This window comes from Rhinatrema bivittatum, chromosome 4, assembly GCF_901001135.1.
Source record: "Rhinatrema bivittatum chromosome 4, aRhiBiv1.1, whole genome shotgun sequence".
NCBI lineage: Eukaryota > Metazoa > Chordata > Amphibia > Gymnophiona > Rhinatrematidae > Rhinatrema > Rhinatrema bivittatum.
In genome coordinates, this window is record NC_042618.1 from 444,424,793 (window position 1) to 444,440,759 (window position 15,967).

A 15,967-nucleotide genomic window follows, 5' to 3' on the forward strand; every position below is an offset into this window, starting at 1 on the left:
CACTGGTTTAATCTTTTGTTACAGAAATACTGAGTTGTCCTGTTCTGCATCACCTCTAAGTAGTGGTGATGACGTCATCCAGGAAAACTCTGCTGTCTACTTCCATCTGCTGGCAGGGTGTCATAACCCACTTGTCTCGATTGGACTGGTGTAGCAGGATTAATAGAAAGAAAATTAACAGGTAAAAATTTCTCCTTATGATTCTTCTTTTCCTAAGATAGCTAAAGTGGCTACATTTTAAAATTATTTACATACTACATCTAGAAGGGTGTGTAAGATTTTGGAGCAGATTCTGACTGATGAACATAAAATGCTGGTGTAAGCACTCAATTTCAGGCTGGCTTGGCTGAATGATCAGAAAAAAAAATGTTTGCTTTAGAAATTTGGTGGAACCCTTTCATCTTGCACTGCAGATTGATTTTAAAGACTGTGGGGTTCATATTCAGCAGCTGTGTGACTCTATAATTAGCTCAATAAAACTATCTGCTAACTTAACCTGTATATTCAGTGTTGTGGGCATGCCACTGAACGGGGTGGATTTTTCAAAAGTACGCGAGCGCATACTTTTGTTCGCACACCTGGCGCAAACAAGAGTATGCCGGATTTTAATAGATACGCGGGTAGCCACGCGTATCTTTTAAACTCCGGGGTCGGCGCATGCAAGGCTGTGCAAAATCGGCAGCCTGCACGCGCCGAGCCGCACAGCCTGCCTCCGTTCCCTCCAAGGCCGCTCTGAAATCGGAGCAGCCTCGGAGGGAACTTTCTTTCCGGCGGCCCCCACTTTCCCTTTCCTTCCCCTAACTAACCCGCCCCCCCGCCCTAACTAATTCCCCTCCACCTTTATTGCAAAAGTTACGCCTGCCCAAGACAGGCGTAACTTGCGCGCACCAGGCCGGCTGCCAGCGCACCATGTTCCGGTCCGGGGGCTGGTCCGGAGGCTGCGGCCACGCCCCAGAACGCCCCTGGGCTGGAACCACGGCCATGGCCACGCCCCTGGAACGCCCCCGATGACGCGCCAGCCGCGACACGCCCCCGACACTCCCCCGACACGCCCCCCCCAGGAAAGCCCCGGGACTTACGCGTGTCCCGGGGCTTTGCGCGTGCCAGCAGCCTATGCAAGATAGGCTCAGCGCGCGCAGGGGGAGCTTGGGGCAGGTTTTTTTGGGGGTACGCGCGTATCTTATGTGCGTACCCCATTGAAAATCTTCCCCAATATACCTGGCTATCCTAAAGTTATCCTAATAATCTATCCAGCTAACTTTATGACAGGTCTACGGGATTAACCAGATTTAGTCAGACAAGTTATCTGGCTAACTCTGCTCCTCCCAGTTATGCCCCTGGATTGCCCCTAACTAATCCAGCCACATTTTAGCCAGGTAATAGATTATCCAGCTAGAATTTAGCAAGATAAGTTGCCAAATATTAATTTAGCCAGATAACTTCTGCGTTATCCAGTTAAATGCTTCTTAATATGGACCTCAATGAGTTTTAAATCACTTATCTGGCTTAGTTCTAAAAGAGATTTAGAAGCAAAGGAGGTAATTTTCTTAAGGATTTATGCTAATAAAACAGGGGCTTATGTGCATAAATGCACTTTTGAAAATTGCTGCTTTTATGTGTGAAAATCCTTTGAAAATTCACTTCAGAGGGTTGACTTGTCAAAAGGTTTTACAAGTAAATTGGACTGAATTGTCAAAAGGTTTTATGCTGAAATTTCAAATGCGCTTTACACGTGTAAATGGACTTTTGAAAACTGTTATAATATATGCTACTTTTATGCACATACCTCTTTTGAAAATTACCTCCTAAATGTACAGAAAAGTTTGGAAAGCTCAATTTTAAAATAAATTTTATAATTTACATTTGAAGACCAGCAGTTATTAAATAATTTGAGATGCAGGAGTTTGCTATTCTATTTTAATATGGTCTAACAGAGAAGGGAGACCAGAATGGTCCTGTTGTAGGTTTTTGATCTTGCCACTTAAGCAAACTTTTCTGAGCCATGAGTCTGAAGATTATTTCAAGAGCTGTAGGACCTAGAAATTCAGTAATAAATGGAGGCTCCAATAATGAATATACCAAACTGACCTAAAGACACAACATCAGAAGATAATAAAGCAGAGGGCAAAATCAAATATCCATTTAATAGACTTTTGGAGACTATATAAAATCTTGAATTTAAAAGAAAACATCTCAAATATCAAACAGCAAACATCTTAAGCAGCAAAATAATCCTATAAGACTTTCTCCTCTAGAAAGAGCTTTACTTAAAAACCTATAACTTAAACTATGCAAAACACTATAATCAACAGTACAGAGAGAAAGGGAGTGTAACTTGTGATTATGGATATAGACAGCTACATAGCAGAAGAACACAATTCATCCTGGAGGTCAATGTTTCCCACTCTAGTGCTGGAGACACAGCTAAACCAGGGCCGACGTAACTCACTGTGCAAGCTGTGCACTTGCCAGAGCAGCAGCCTGAAGGGGGCAGCGACCTGTGGGGGCCACAGTCAGCCCCAAGATGAAGACAGTGTGACTGACACCACCACCACCGGGCTCCACCAGGAAGCAAAGAATAGGAAGAAGCTGCTGCCGGGCAATGGTTCCCAACCTACCATGCAGCTGAGTGGAAGCTGTTGCGGGCCTCCCGGTGCTCCCAACCCGTCGCGCAGCTGAGCAGAAGGAGCCGAGGGCCGCCCAGTGCTCCCAACCTGCTGCCCGGCTGAGAGGAAGGAGCTGCGGGATCGCCCCGTACTCCCAATCTGCTGCAAGGCTGAGCGGAAGGAGCTGTGGGGTTGCCCGCTTTTCCCAACCTGCCATGCGGCTGAGAGCAAGGAGCTCCAGGGCTGCCCGGGGGTCCCAACCTGCCAAGCAGCCAGAAGAAAAAAAGGCTGCAAAGTGATTTACAACTTTCTCCATGGCAAGTGAAGAAGAGGAGGCCCCGTGGCTGCCAGGAGAGTCCTTGGTATATGTGTGAGAGAGGGAGCCCATATGTGTGTGTATGAACAGGAGGGAACCTATGTTCAAGTCTGAGCATGTGTGTGTCTCAGCATCTTTGTGAGCATGTGCTTGCATGTGTCTGAGTATATGTGTGTGAAAGGGAGCACGCATGTGTGTGTTGTGTGACCATGTGTGTGTGACAGGGAGCATGTGTGTATGAGAGGGTGTGTGTCCGTGTATGTGTGTGTGTGTGTCTGTGCATGTGTTTGTGAAAGGGAGCATTGAGACAGGTGAAGAGACCAAGCTCTAGGGTTGATGGAGTAAGAGATCTAAATGGTTCTGTTTGAGCAATAAATTCTGTAGTTTATATTAGGAAAGGTTGTTGTATCCAAGCATAAGGTGTTCTCTGACTGGGTGGGAGTCCAGGCTTGCTACTTCTCTTCGTGTGTGTGTCTGAGCATGTATGTGTGAGAGGGATCGTGTGTGTGTGAGTCAGCATACGTGTGGTGTGTGTGAGAGAGGGGATGTATGTGTATGTGTCTGAGCATGCATATATGTGAGCATATGTATGTGAGAGAGGGAGCATATGTGAGAGCATATGTATGTGTCTGAGCATGTAGGTGTGAGAGGGATCGTGTGTGTGTCAGCACATGTGTGATGCATGAGAGAGAGGCCATATGCATGTGTATCTGAGCATGCATGTGTGTGTCTGAACATGTAGGTGTGAGAGAGAGAGATATTGTGTGTGTGTATGTAAGAGGGAGAATGTGTGTATGTGAAAGGGAGCAGATGCATGAGAGAGAACATATGTTTGTATGTTTGTGTGTGTGTATGTAGAGCTATATATCCGTATCTATGAGAGAGGGAAGAGAAAGCTTGTACATCCCTCTCCCACTAATCTACAACAATCCCAGGGTGACTGGAAATAAAAAATTCTCAGGTATGGAGAGCAAGAATCCTTATCCTTATTAGTTATTAATTTTAATTTTTGGTTATTTGAGGTATCTGCTGTTTTGAAATATTTTATTGGTATTTGGGCAATTTAAAACAAATTTTATATGAGATTTAATTATTGGATCTTCCATTCATCAGCTGTTTTGAAAAATTATTTTTATTAGTATGTTTATACTATTATGATTTATATATTTATTATATTTCTTGATTTTATTGTTTAATGCTGAGGAATGGTGATGGTTCTGTTTTTCCACTGTTGCACTGCATACAGAGTCTGACTTGTGGTTTCCAATTCGGTTTTTGCCTGCATGTTTCTATTTATACTTTATGGTTTCTTTTTTCTGTATTTGGTGAGGATCTGCCTGTGTTTTGCATGTGTGACCAAGGCGAGGTATTCTGCTAGCATTTAGGGATCTATAGTAGCTTGGTTTGTTCTATTTTCCTAATAGGAGGTGTATTGGTGTTTTAGGGCCTAGTGAAATATTTGCAGTGCTGCCTTCTCATTAATAGGGTTCTTACTTTTTAAGTGCTGGCAGTTAGTGCTGTTTTGGTATGGGATAAGAACATAAGAAATTGCCATGCTGGGTCAGACTGTTGTGAGATAGACTGCAGAGTTAGCAATCTGTTAAAGGTCTGTTAGCAATTTGCTAGGGAGTTAGCAATTCGTTGTATATCTGCTGCTCGAGTTAGCAATCTGTTATGGAGAAGATGATTGATGGGAGGAGCAAGCAGATAGGAGGAGCAATCGGTAGAGAAAGCTCTGTGTGGTGGGCTCCTGGAGAGGGAGGAGTCAGCAATCTTGTAATGTCTCAGATATCGTCTTGCTAAGGAGTAGCAATCTGTAATGAATCTGATGTAGTTGTGGGTGGATCCCTGGGCCGATGGCAGATGACCACACTCTCGGGAGGATATCCTGAGAGGGACCACTGGCTAGGCTGGAGTATGGAGACAGACACATATTAGTTCTTTTATTAAACAGGTTATTAGAAACCACCAGAGGTGGCAGTAGTGAGCTGATATGCCCGGCAGGGCTGTAGTCCCTCAGGTACTGGAACAACGATCCCAGGATGGCTGAGCTGTTGAGAATCTGTAGAAAGTGAGTAGGCAGAGTAGGCAGAGTTCATGAATAGTACTAGATGACAAAACTCACATATGGTCTCAAGTAAGCTTAGGAGCTGGAAAGGATTAGGCCCTCGAGGAGCGAGTACCTGGTTCCAGGGAAAGCTCTGAGAGAGCGATGGTAACTCACATTTGTTTGTAGCAGTGATAGCTTCCAGGCAGTAGAGAATCTTCAGAGTGTTCAGGAACATGGGCCCTCGAGGAGCGAGTACCGGTTCCTATCTGTAATCTGAAAATAAAGAAAAGAAAGCGAGGCCCACGAGGAGCGGGTACCTCTGGTAAGTCCGAGGAGGCAGAGTAGCTTGGACGAATCCTTGCTAACTCGGCTTGTCAGCGTTTTCAAAGACCTTTAAATATTGGAAGCAGATGACGTCATCTCAGGGGGACGCCCCTGAGGTTCGCGCCCTTGCTGGTACAAGAGTCGGGACGCGCGCGCGCACCCTAGGCATCAGGACAAGATGGAGAAGTTGCAGCGTCGAGCCGGTCCGGGTACGCCGGAGGGAGACTGTTGCGATCCCCCCTGTTGCTGCGCTACAGGAGGTCTCTTACCTTCCTCCGGAGGCCGCTCTGAAGCCTGGGCCTCGCCTGTGTTCCATCCGGGACTTGCTCCAGGGCCTGAGAGGCCTAGCTGTGCCTGTGGCTTGCTTGCCAGCGTTTGGACTTCCTGTTTGGCGACGCCCTTCTCCTAGGGGCTGGCCCGCAGCTCTCCACCTGACTTATAGGACCAGCGGTGGGCGGTCCTGGCAAGCTCCTCCCAGGGAGTTGCCTTCTACCTCCAGTATTTAAGGACTTTCTGTTCACTTGCAAAGGGCCTTCGGATCAGGTCCTACAGTCGTCTGTATCCTTGCTGATCCAGGTCTTCCGTGATCACTTATGCTTTGATGGATCCCTGTCCAGTGTCTCTGCCTGATGTTTGTTCCTGTGCCTGCCAGCCGTAAGGACTTCGGATGTGAGTATCCCAGCATCGGAGTTCCTGTTCGCCTGGAGTTTCCCTGCACCCTCCTTTCTTCAGCATGGTCCATGACCAGCCTTCCTGGGCTGTGTAGGGCGCGTCTGGGACGGGGTGGTCCGTGACCAGTCTAGCTGTGCTGGCTGAGTAGGGCGCCCTGATTGACAGTGCCATGTTTCCGTCCAGCCTTGTCTACAGTGTCTGCTTCAGCCCTTGCCCGGATGTCTTCCTGTCTCTGCCTTGACCTACGTCCTCGTCTGGTTCCTGAGCCTTCTGTCCTGTTGGGCCCTGGAGTGGCCAACAGGAGGGATTCGTCCCACGGGCTCTTGAGCTTCTGCCAGCCGAAGGGGCTTCGGATGTGAGTATCCCAGCATCGGAGTTCCTGCTCGCCTGGATCTTTCCTGTGTCTCGCTTCAGCCCTTGTCCTGATGTCTCCGTCTTGCTTCAGCCTGCTTCTGCCCCGTCTGATGTCTTCTGTTTAAGGACTCTGTCTGCCCTCGCCTCTGTCCGGCCTGCTGCCCATTGCCGTTCCCTGCGGCAGGTCCGAAAGGGCCGGGAACAGTCGGAGGACCGTTCATTAGTCAACTTCCCTGTGTTGGCTACCATGGGCATGCAGGTCCGGCTGAGGGTCGGACTCCCTGCTTCTGTTCCTGCCTGCCTGGCTCACCATGCCTGCTCGGCTCACCTCCCACGGTGTGGCTGGGGCTCCTCCCTAGCTTTCGCCGTGGCCCAAGGGCTCACTACCCGCTTACGGCGACCGCGCCCGCGCGCGCTCATAACAGAGACGGCATGGAGACGCCGTGGTAGCCAGCCGTCCATCAGACCTGGAGGGAGTCGCCACAGAGGTAAAGAGGGCGGAGTGAGGGCGTTGAGCAGCGATGGACGCAACACAGAACAAGGGTCCGTCAAGTCAGCATCCTGCAACAGAGGCTAAACCAGGCCACAAGAACCTGGCTTATTATATTTTAATTATAATTTACTCATAGCTTTCTGAGAGTCAAGCCCACACCCAACACGTGTTACAGTAGTCCTAATGCCATATGGGTTCTAAGTGTCTTTTTTTGGTGGGTTTTCTGGTTGGCACCATTGCAGTGCATGTAAATATAATATACATGTTGATATTTTTTTTATCTCATAAGTCTGTACTTTGAATATTCTTTTTCATGTAAAATCTGTTATCATGAATGCATATTTTTAACTGTGTGTGTGGAGAGGGTGGGGGTGGGATGCAAGGGCATAAGGCTTGCCTAGAGCACCTCATGCTCTTGCACTGGCCATGGTTTCCGGGGGAGGGGGTGAAGACCCAGGGGGGGGACGACAGTTTTTAAAGTTTAGGTTGCTGGAAGGAGCTGGGCTGTTTTTTGTGGGCCCAAGACAGAGACTGAATGAAAATGCAGCGGCAGGGAGGGGCAGCACAATAATTGTTCGCTCAGGACAGCAAAAAGGCTAGCACCGGCCCTGAGTTAAACAGTTGGTTTTCTGGACAATCATAATCAATATGCATGAGAGAGAGAGTATGCATACACTGGGTCTCCAATGTATGCAAATTCATTACATGCATATTCATTGTGGATAGCCTGAAAACCAGACTGGTTAGGTGTGTCCCCAAGTCAGGGGTCGGAACTACTGCGAACTAACCAAAAACCTCCTGCAGGATGGGACTAAGGAACCAGTGGCGTAGCCACGGGTGGGCCTGGGTGGGCAGGTGCCCACCCAACTTAGACCCAGGCCCACCCAACTGGCACCGGAACTGCAAGGCTGTCGCGGGATCCCATCCCCGCGACAGCGAAGAAGAGAACCCACGCCTCGCGCGCCATCACGGCACACATGGGGAAGCGCTGCTGCGGCCGTTTGGCCAACCGGTCTTCCTGTTCGCGGGGGGGGAGCGGAAGCGCGCGCGCAGCTTCTGCTTCCTCCCCCCCCAATGCAGGAAGATCAGCTGCCTCTCCTGCTGCCACCCGTTCTCCTGCTATCTTCGGACCAAACGGCCCGCCGAACTTCTTGTTTGGGGGAGCGGAAGCGCCGCACACAGCTTCCGCTTTCTCCCCCAAAGCAGGAAGATCAGCTGCCTCTCCTGCTGCCACCGGCCTCCTGCTATCTTCAGGCGTCGGGCCGTACTGCCCGCCGATCTTCCTGCTTGGGGGGGGGGGGGGAGGAAGCGGACGTTGTGCGCTGCGCTTCCGCTTCCCTCCCCCCCCCGACAGGAGGTTCGGCGGGCCATACCGCCCGACGCCCGAAGAAAGCAGGAGGCCGGTGGCAGCAGGAGAGGCAGCTGATCTTCCTGCTCTGGGGGAGAAAGCGGAAGCTGTGCACGTGCTTGAATGTGTATGTGTGGATGAGAATGGGAGTGTGTGTGGGTGAAAACTGGAGCCTGGGTGTGTATGTGGGTGAGAATGGAAGCTTGAATATGTGGGTGAATGGGAGCTCGAATGTGTGTATGTGTGGTTGAGAATGGGAGCCTGGGTTTGTGGGTCGGTGAGAATGGGAGCTTGAATGTGTGTATATATGGGTGAGAATGAGAGCCTGGGTTTGTGTGGGTGGGTGAGAATGGAAGCTTGAATATGTGGATAAGAATGGGTGCTTGAATGTGTGTATGTGTGGGTGAGAATAGTACCTTAAATGTGTATATGTATGGATGAGAATGGGAGCTTGAATATGTGTGGGTGAGACTGGGAGTCTGGGTTTATGTGTGTGGGTGAGAATGGGTGCCTGGATGTGCGTCTGTGTGTGCATAAGAATATAAGCCTGGGGAGGGGTGAGAAAGTGAGAACTTGAATGTGAGCTTGGGGGGGGGGGGGAGAGCATATGAGAGTGACAGCTTGAGTGTGTGAGAGGGAGTCTGTGAGAGAAAGCGTGTATGTGTGTGTGTGTGTGTGGAAGGGAAGAAGACAGTAATAGAAGAAAGACACTGAAAAGGAATTAGGAAATGAGCTATAAGGGAAAAAATGGGAAAAGAGACCAGGACCAACTGATTAGAAAATACAAAGATCAGACAACAAAGGTAAAAATATATATCTATATTTTGAGATGTTAGCAATTTAAATATAAGCAACACAACCGCTCTCTCAAAATTTATGGACAGGTAGGAGCCGTGTATAAAATCGTAATAATAAGAAGGCTACAGTACCACAAATCACCGTGAATTATGTTTGTATCATTAAGTAAACCTCATACTTAGGCGTAGATGTGAATGCTATGCTGCATAATTTGGCATTATTTATCAGTAAAAAAACAACTAGTAGACCTGCATGCCTACAGCCCACCCATGTTAACCTTGTGCCCACCCAAAAAATCAATTCTGGCTACGCCACTGTAAGGAACTAAAAAGAAAAATCCATCACGACAAAGACACAGACGTAAGAAAACTGATTCTGAATCAGGGACTTTCTATAACCTGCTGAAATCAACAGCGGGACTCCTTGGAGGGATAATCCTATCAGAGATCAGCACTTTTCAAAATAGTGGACTGAAAACCAGAGAGCGATTGGGAGTGATGGGATATACACCAGAAAATAAATTAGGCAGACAGAATGTTCCATAGGGTCCTTGTCTGTCTGGCATCATAATCCGTATTTCTATAAGGTAGATATTCAGCACCACTTAGCCAGATAAGTTTCAAGTAGTTAGTCAGCTAAGTGGTGGGCATGACAGGGATGTGAGTTGAACTAGCTGGCTAACTCTGGTCAGGCCTTAGACCTATCCTAAAGCTAGCCAGATAGACTTCTCCAGCTAACGTTTAGATAGCTGAGTATATTCAGTGGCATGGCTGTGCCACTAAATATCCTGGCTAAGTTAGGACAGGATTTTCCAGCTAACTAACTCAGCCTCATAGCAGTTGAAGATCGACCTCTATGTTTCTAAATCTTTACAGCAAAGGAAGCTTTCGTTTTCAGTTTTTATTTCCCCAAGAATTTATCGGTGCTTTATTATAACCAAGAAAAACAGGAGTAAATCACTGGGATAAAAAGAAGTCATTTTTTTTCAATTGATTTTCTGCCGGTGTGTTGGTTATTATAAACATTAATAGAATCCCAGGGAAAATAACATAAAAGCTGAAAACGAAGGTACCTACAAAATGGCTTATGCATGATAATCACTGATTTTACTTAAGCTAGTCTCATAAAACTACTGTCCATTTAGTGCAGCTGCATTCCTAAAGGATTTCTAGAAACTGCTTTGTATCGCTAATATTATCTACCAGAAGTGATAGGTAAACTAATCAGATACCCCCCTGCCACAGACTGCAACTATTTCAGTGTCAGCAAATCAATTCTGCATAGAAATAAAAAATAACACTAGGCTTCGGAATAACACTGCAATGTGCCAGTCTTTTCATGGCCGATCGAGATGGAAAATCTGAACTTCAGAATTCAATGCATCCATGTCTCTTAATCTAAGGGATGAATTTTCAAGGGAGTTGAATGAGTAAACTTAAAACGTACGTGTGTAAGTAGTACGTACATGCTATTTTACAAACATCAAAAATATGCATGTATTTTCAGGTTCGCTTGCACATTTACAAGCGTAATAAAGCGGAGGTCTACGGGCAATCCAGGATAGGGCTACAAATTACATAAATTGCTATTTTATGAGCCTTGGGCGAGTATATTAGGCAACTTATTCACTTACTGCTCGATTTTAAAAGCCCTATGCGTGCCAAAGCCAGGAGATATGCGCGGGACTCGGCCTGGCACGCGCTGTGCAGATTAATAAAACCACACAAGAACGTACATATCTTCCAGTACGCGCATATACATTTTTTTAAAAAGGGGCGGGGCATTAACGTGGTCTGGGCAGGTTGGGGCTGCACCATGAAGTCTGTGCATAAGTAGTTACGCACACAAGGCTCATCAGTAGAGCTTTAAGGGTCGGGGTAATAGGGTAAAAGGGAATCAAGTTAGCTAGGTGGGTTAGGAAGTCCTCTCCTTTACTGGGACGAACTAGAAAAAAGGGCTGTTGCATTGGTGTGCATAGCTACTAAAATTCCGCCCATTTACACATGTAAGGCGGTATTTGCATGCACCCGAGCGCGTCAATATAAAATCATGGGCACATGTATGCACGTATAGCCGATTTTATAACACATCCCTGTATATGTGCATATACGCGCATATGTTATACATTTGCAGCGTCCATGTGTGCGTGCCGGCAAACATGCGCACATGTGCGCCCTCTCACAGGCCTTAAGATTCACCTCATAATTTTACAGTGGATAATTACCTCGTGCAATTGATAGCAAACTTGTCTTTCATCTGCTGTTGGTTGGTTGGGAGGTCTGGGTGATCTGGGAGGAGTTCAGGGTTACCTGGAAAAGGACTGGGTGAGTTGGTGGAGGTATCTGCTATTAGTTGATTGGGAGGTCTGGATGAACTGGGAGGAGTTCATTGTGACCTGGAAAAGGACTGGGTGAGTTGGTGGAGGTATCAGCAAACTGTTTGATTTCCGTTACACACGCATGTTTTAAAATATTTATTATTTACTTATTAAAATATTTATCAACCGCCTATATCAATACAATCGACATCTGGTATAAATCAGGGTTTTAGACAAGCAAGTTGTATTTTTTATACACCTAAAATGGATATGTGCATGTTTAGAAAATAGGTAGGAAAAGTGCGATTTTATGTGCGGCAGGTATTCACGCAAAACTTAACATACACCATGCTAATTATAGTGCAGTGTTTACTCCTGTCTTGGCACCCATTTTGTAGGAGTTAAAACACCTGTTAAATACTAGAGTTAATTTACCATGGAAAAATGATTGCTAAAACGGGTAAAAACCTATCCCTTATTAGAGCTGTCCTCCAGAGCAGGTTGGAGAGGCTAGGGTACACACAGACAGATTTGTCAGTATATTCTGGCAGGTATGTCAGCCAAAGCCTGCAGCAAAACCTCTCCCCTGAAACTGAAACAGGAAACTGGTAATAAAAGGAAATAATTGCAACTTCATGGAAAGGCAATTTGCGTGCTTGGAAAGCAGGCTGTTCTGAAGTGTTCCTTGGGGGCAGGAGGGTGGCAGAGGGTGGTGCAGGAGTCCATACCTTGCAAATTCAGCAGGTTTCAATTATTGAAACAAAACCAACAATATTTTTATATACAGTAATAAAATACAACCCAGCAATACATACAGTAAAAAAATAAATGTAATCTAATAACAAACTGTTTTGCCAATATCCATATTAACATAAGAGGACAAAACAATAAAAAACACAGAAAACAAAAGCAAAAAAATCAATAATAAATTCCAATCAATAGGGTAACACTGAAGTAAACAAATAAGAGCTGTTAAAAATAAATAAAACTAGACTCTTGATAATATAAAAAATGAACATAATAATATGCCATACTGGCCTGGGTCAGACCAAGGGTCCATCAAGCCCAGCATCCTGTTTCCAACAGTAGCCAATCCAGGCCATAAGAACCTGGCAAGTACCCAAATACTAAGTCTATCCCAGGCTACTGTTGCTAATAACAGCAGTGGCTATTCTCTAAGTCAACTTAATTAATAGCAAGTATTGGACTTCTCCAAGAACTTATCCAATCCTTTTTTAAACACAGCTACACTAATTGCACTAATCACATCCTCTGGCAACAAATTCCAGAGTTTAATTGTGCATTGAGTCTTATGGACTAAAGTTAAAATTTAAGTTTTTACCTATGTTCTATCTGCCTATGTAATTTTCTTAATACTGGTGCGATTATTCCCACTGCTTAGTACCATGTTCTGGACTAACTGCAATTTGCAGGTTGACTTCACTGGAAGTCAACTAATAAATACTAATAAAGCATCTCCGTAGTCTAATGCAGATAAAACTAGGGCATGCATAATGGTCTTCAAATGAAAATTATCAATTCAAGGACAGATTTGCAAACCAGTTGGAGTTTCTAAAAGACATGTTTGGCTGCAATAGCAATATGCTTATCAAAGTTCAAACCAAAATCTAATGCCACACCGAAATCTCATGCTATGTAGGAGTTCCCTTAGCAGGCAGAAGGAGAACTTGCTGCACAGGGAATAAGGAGATCCCGATTGTTTGAGTTATTGGATGTCTGCATGGAGACTACAGATTCTTCTACAAAGCAAAGGCACAAATCATTTCTATTGAAGACATTTTGTTACAGCAACCACTTTGGGTCTGATTCACTGTTTTCCCCCACCCCCATGGACACAGAGTGGGAGAAAAGTCGTATTTAATCATGTCCCTTTCTTTGGAACACCACTCTGAGTATGGAGAGTGTTTTTTGGGGCCAAGTTATTGCACCCTGAGGGCTTTGGAAGTGAATCATCCCCTCTGCTATGGAACAAACCACAGCCAGACTAGGGTTACCAACTGGCTCCAGATTTTCAGGAGAGGTTAATCCAATCCTGGATTTACTCCCCTGCATGCAGGTACTTATAGTCTTGCTTTTCTTAGGGAATGCAATAGGGAAATCAGAATAAGTCCCAGCATGCAGTGGGGTAAAACCAGGACTGGATCACCTTGCCTTGAGAATCTGGAGCCAGTTGGCAACCCTACCAGTACCCCCTTCAGAGTGAGGACATGGAGAGGAGGAGAGAGATGGTACATAGAGCTGTTGCTTTACTTGCTATGAGAAACTAATCCAGTTTACCAAGAGTGGACTTCGGGAATATCTTACCAAGTCTTTTTTGTTGTTATTAGTGACTCTTTATATTTCTTTTCTTGGGGGGTGGGGGGAGAAGGGGTGTTAGATTTTCTTTGTGCGTATATGTGAGGGGAGGGATTTGCATGTGTTTGGGCCTAGCCCCCCAACTTGGTTAAACGGCAGGCCCTGCAAGTGTGTCACATGGCGACCTGCGCCAGTGGAAAATAACAAGAGAGAAGGAGTCACAACCTCCCCTGCAGTCTTAAAAGTCTCTGGCAATTAATTCCAGAGGCACTCAGTTGCACTGAACACCTAAACCTGAAGGATTTCACCTTTCAAGTTTATTGGAAAGCAGAATTTAAATAACTGGGAAAGAGCTGCTCAACCGTAGACCATTTAGAAAACTTTCCATTCTAACTGTAAACTGTTCTCTCCATAAAAAAAAAGAAAATTCTGGGTCACTTCCTGTCCATCTGTCTTACTGTGTCCATACATAAAAGAAAAAGTATATACTTTGCTGATCATTTTTGCCCTACGATGGACAGAGGAAAGAATAATTTTATTATAATGTAATTACACTGTGTATGCAGAAGGGCATTTTCCTGCTATAAATGCAGTCCAGTCGAATCCTACAAGCACACAGTCTGAACTGCCCTGACTCTCTTGGCAGTCAGTCACTTATTAATAGAGGCGTATCCATGCTCACGCAGATGAATGAGTTCTACATGCGTTGAATATGTAGGCCTACTGTGGCTCACAATAACGGTGTGCCCAATCTCCGTACAATGCCACGGTATTCCAGTTTGTTCAACAAGCCTATAGTGTTTGATAAAATTATTCTATTTCTTTTTTTTTAAGCTGTTGAATGAATATTCTAAGCCCAGGTTCAGACTCCTGTTCTTCTTTCGTTTGGATGAGGCCGAGGCGTGGGCAGAATAAGGGTAGAAAGCATGGAGAACTCTAATAGTCTGCAAAAACAAACAACAAACAAACCTCATGCTGTATAATCTCACTTTTGTGTGATCCTAAGAGCAAGAGACAACCTTCATGAGAATGTGTGTTTCTTTTCTTGTAAAGCCATACAATTAAAATAATGTTAAGAAGTAAGCAGATTGCAGGGTTGGCAGTAGCAGTAGATTTTCCATACATTATAATCAACGAAACCAATGAGTAAATACAGAGTCTTAAGTCCCAATTCTTCTCCTTCTTTGATTCAGTAAGCATGAGACAGGGAACTTCTTTCTCCCTTACAATATTTTGCCATTTTTTTTTTTTTTATTATTTTCAGATATTCTGATAGAAAAAGGAGAAATAAAATGATACGGATTGAAGGATAGTATCTATAGGACAGTTAAAACAAAAACAATAATAATGAATAATTAAGACTGGGACTGGGCCCATAGCTCAGTGGAGATAATGTGCTTGGGGCAGAAGGGAAGATCACTGCCCCTGCCGCCCTATTCCTGCAGCCTATATACCCCTGCCGGTCAATGAGTGGTGCTGGGCGCACATGCTGATGGACGTACCCAGTTTTTACAGGTGGATTTTAAAAGACCGGCATGGGCATCAATTAGGGGATACATGCGAATCTCCTGCTGCGTGAACAAATAAACTTTTTTTAAAAAGAGGCAGGGCATGGGCATTCCTGGATTTTGCATAGAAATTAGCGTGGAAATAAGCACATTGGCAAGTGCTGGGGTCCCCTGCCACTTAAATTTACTTCCGCTATGGATGGCATGTAAGTAATAAAACACAGAAAAATAAATAGATCAGTGAGCAGTGGCGTAGCTACGGGTGGGCCTGGGTGGGCAGTGGCCCATCCACTTTCCATTCAGGCTCACCCAAATTTTTTTGCCAGATTTTTTTGCCACTGCAGCGGCGGCAGCACGCAAAGCTAAAAGAAAAAAAAAAGTCAGGCAATCGGCGGCGAGTTTACTTTTTTGAGCAGCCGTGACTCACGTGACCGCTCACTGCACCACCCGCCCAAGAGGAGTTTGTGCATGCGCACCGTGCCGGACGCACGTTTACGATGCAGACTGGTCACGGGTCAGGTGACCAAGGCACGTGTGGTGCGGGCGCGCGGCACGCTGGCTCCCTTCATTGTGCGGTGCGCACTGCACAGCCACAGTTACCTCACACTTCCAAGAGAAAGGCTGGTAATCTTTATTAAATTGGTTGGACCGGGGGAAAAGAGTGAGGGGAGGGTTGGGGTCACCCGGGGGAGGAGGGGGAAAAGAGTGAGTGGAGGGAGGGAGGAGGAGGGGGAAAAGAGGCAGGAGAAGTGCTGGGGTCTCTGGGGAGGGGAATGAGTGTGAAGGGGCAAGCTCTTTCTTCCCTGCTGCCGTTGCCGCCGGGCTATCAGCACGTTGAAGCCCAGTGGGAACGGCAGCAGTGCTA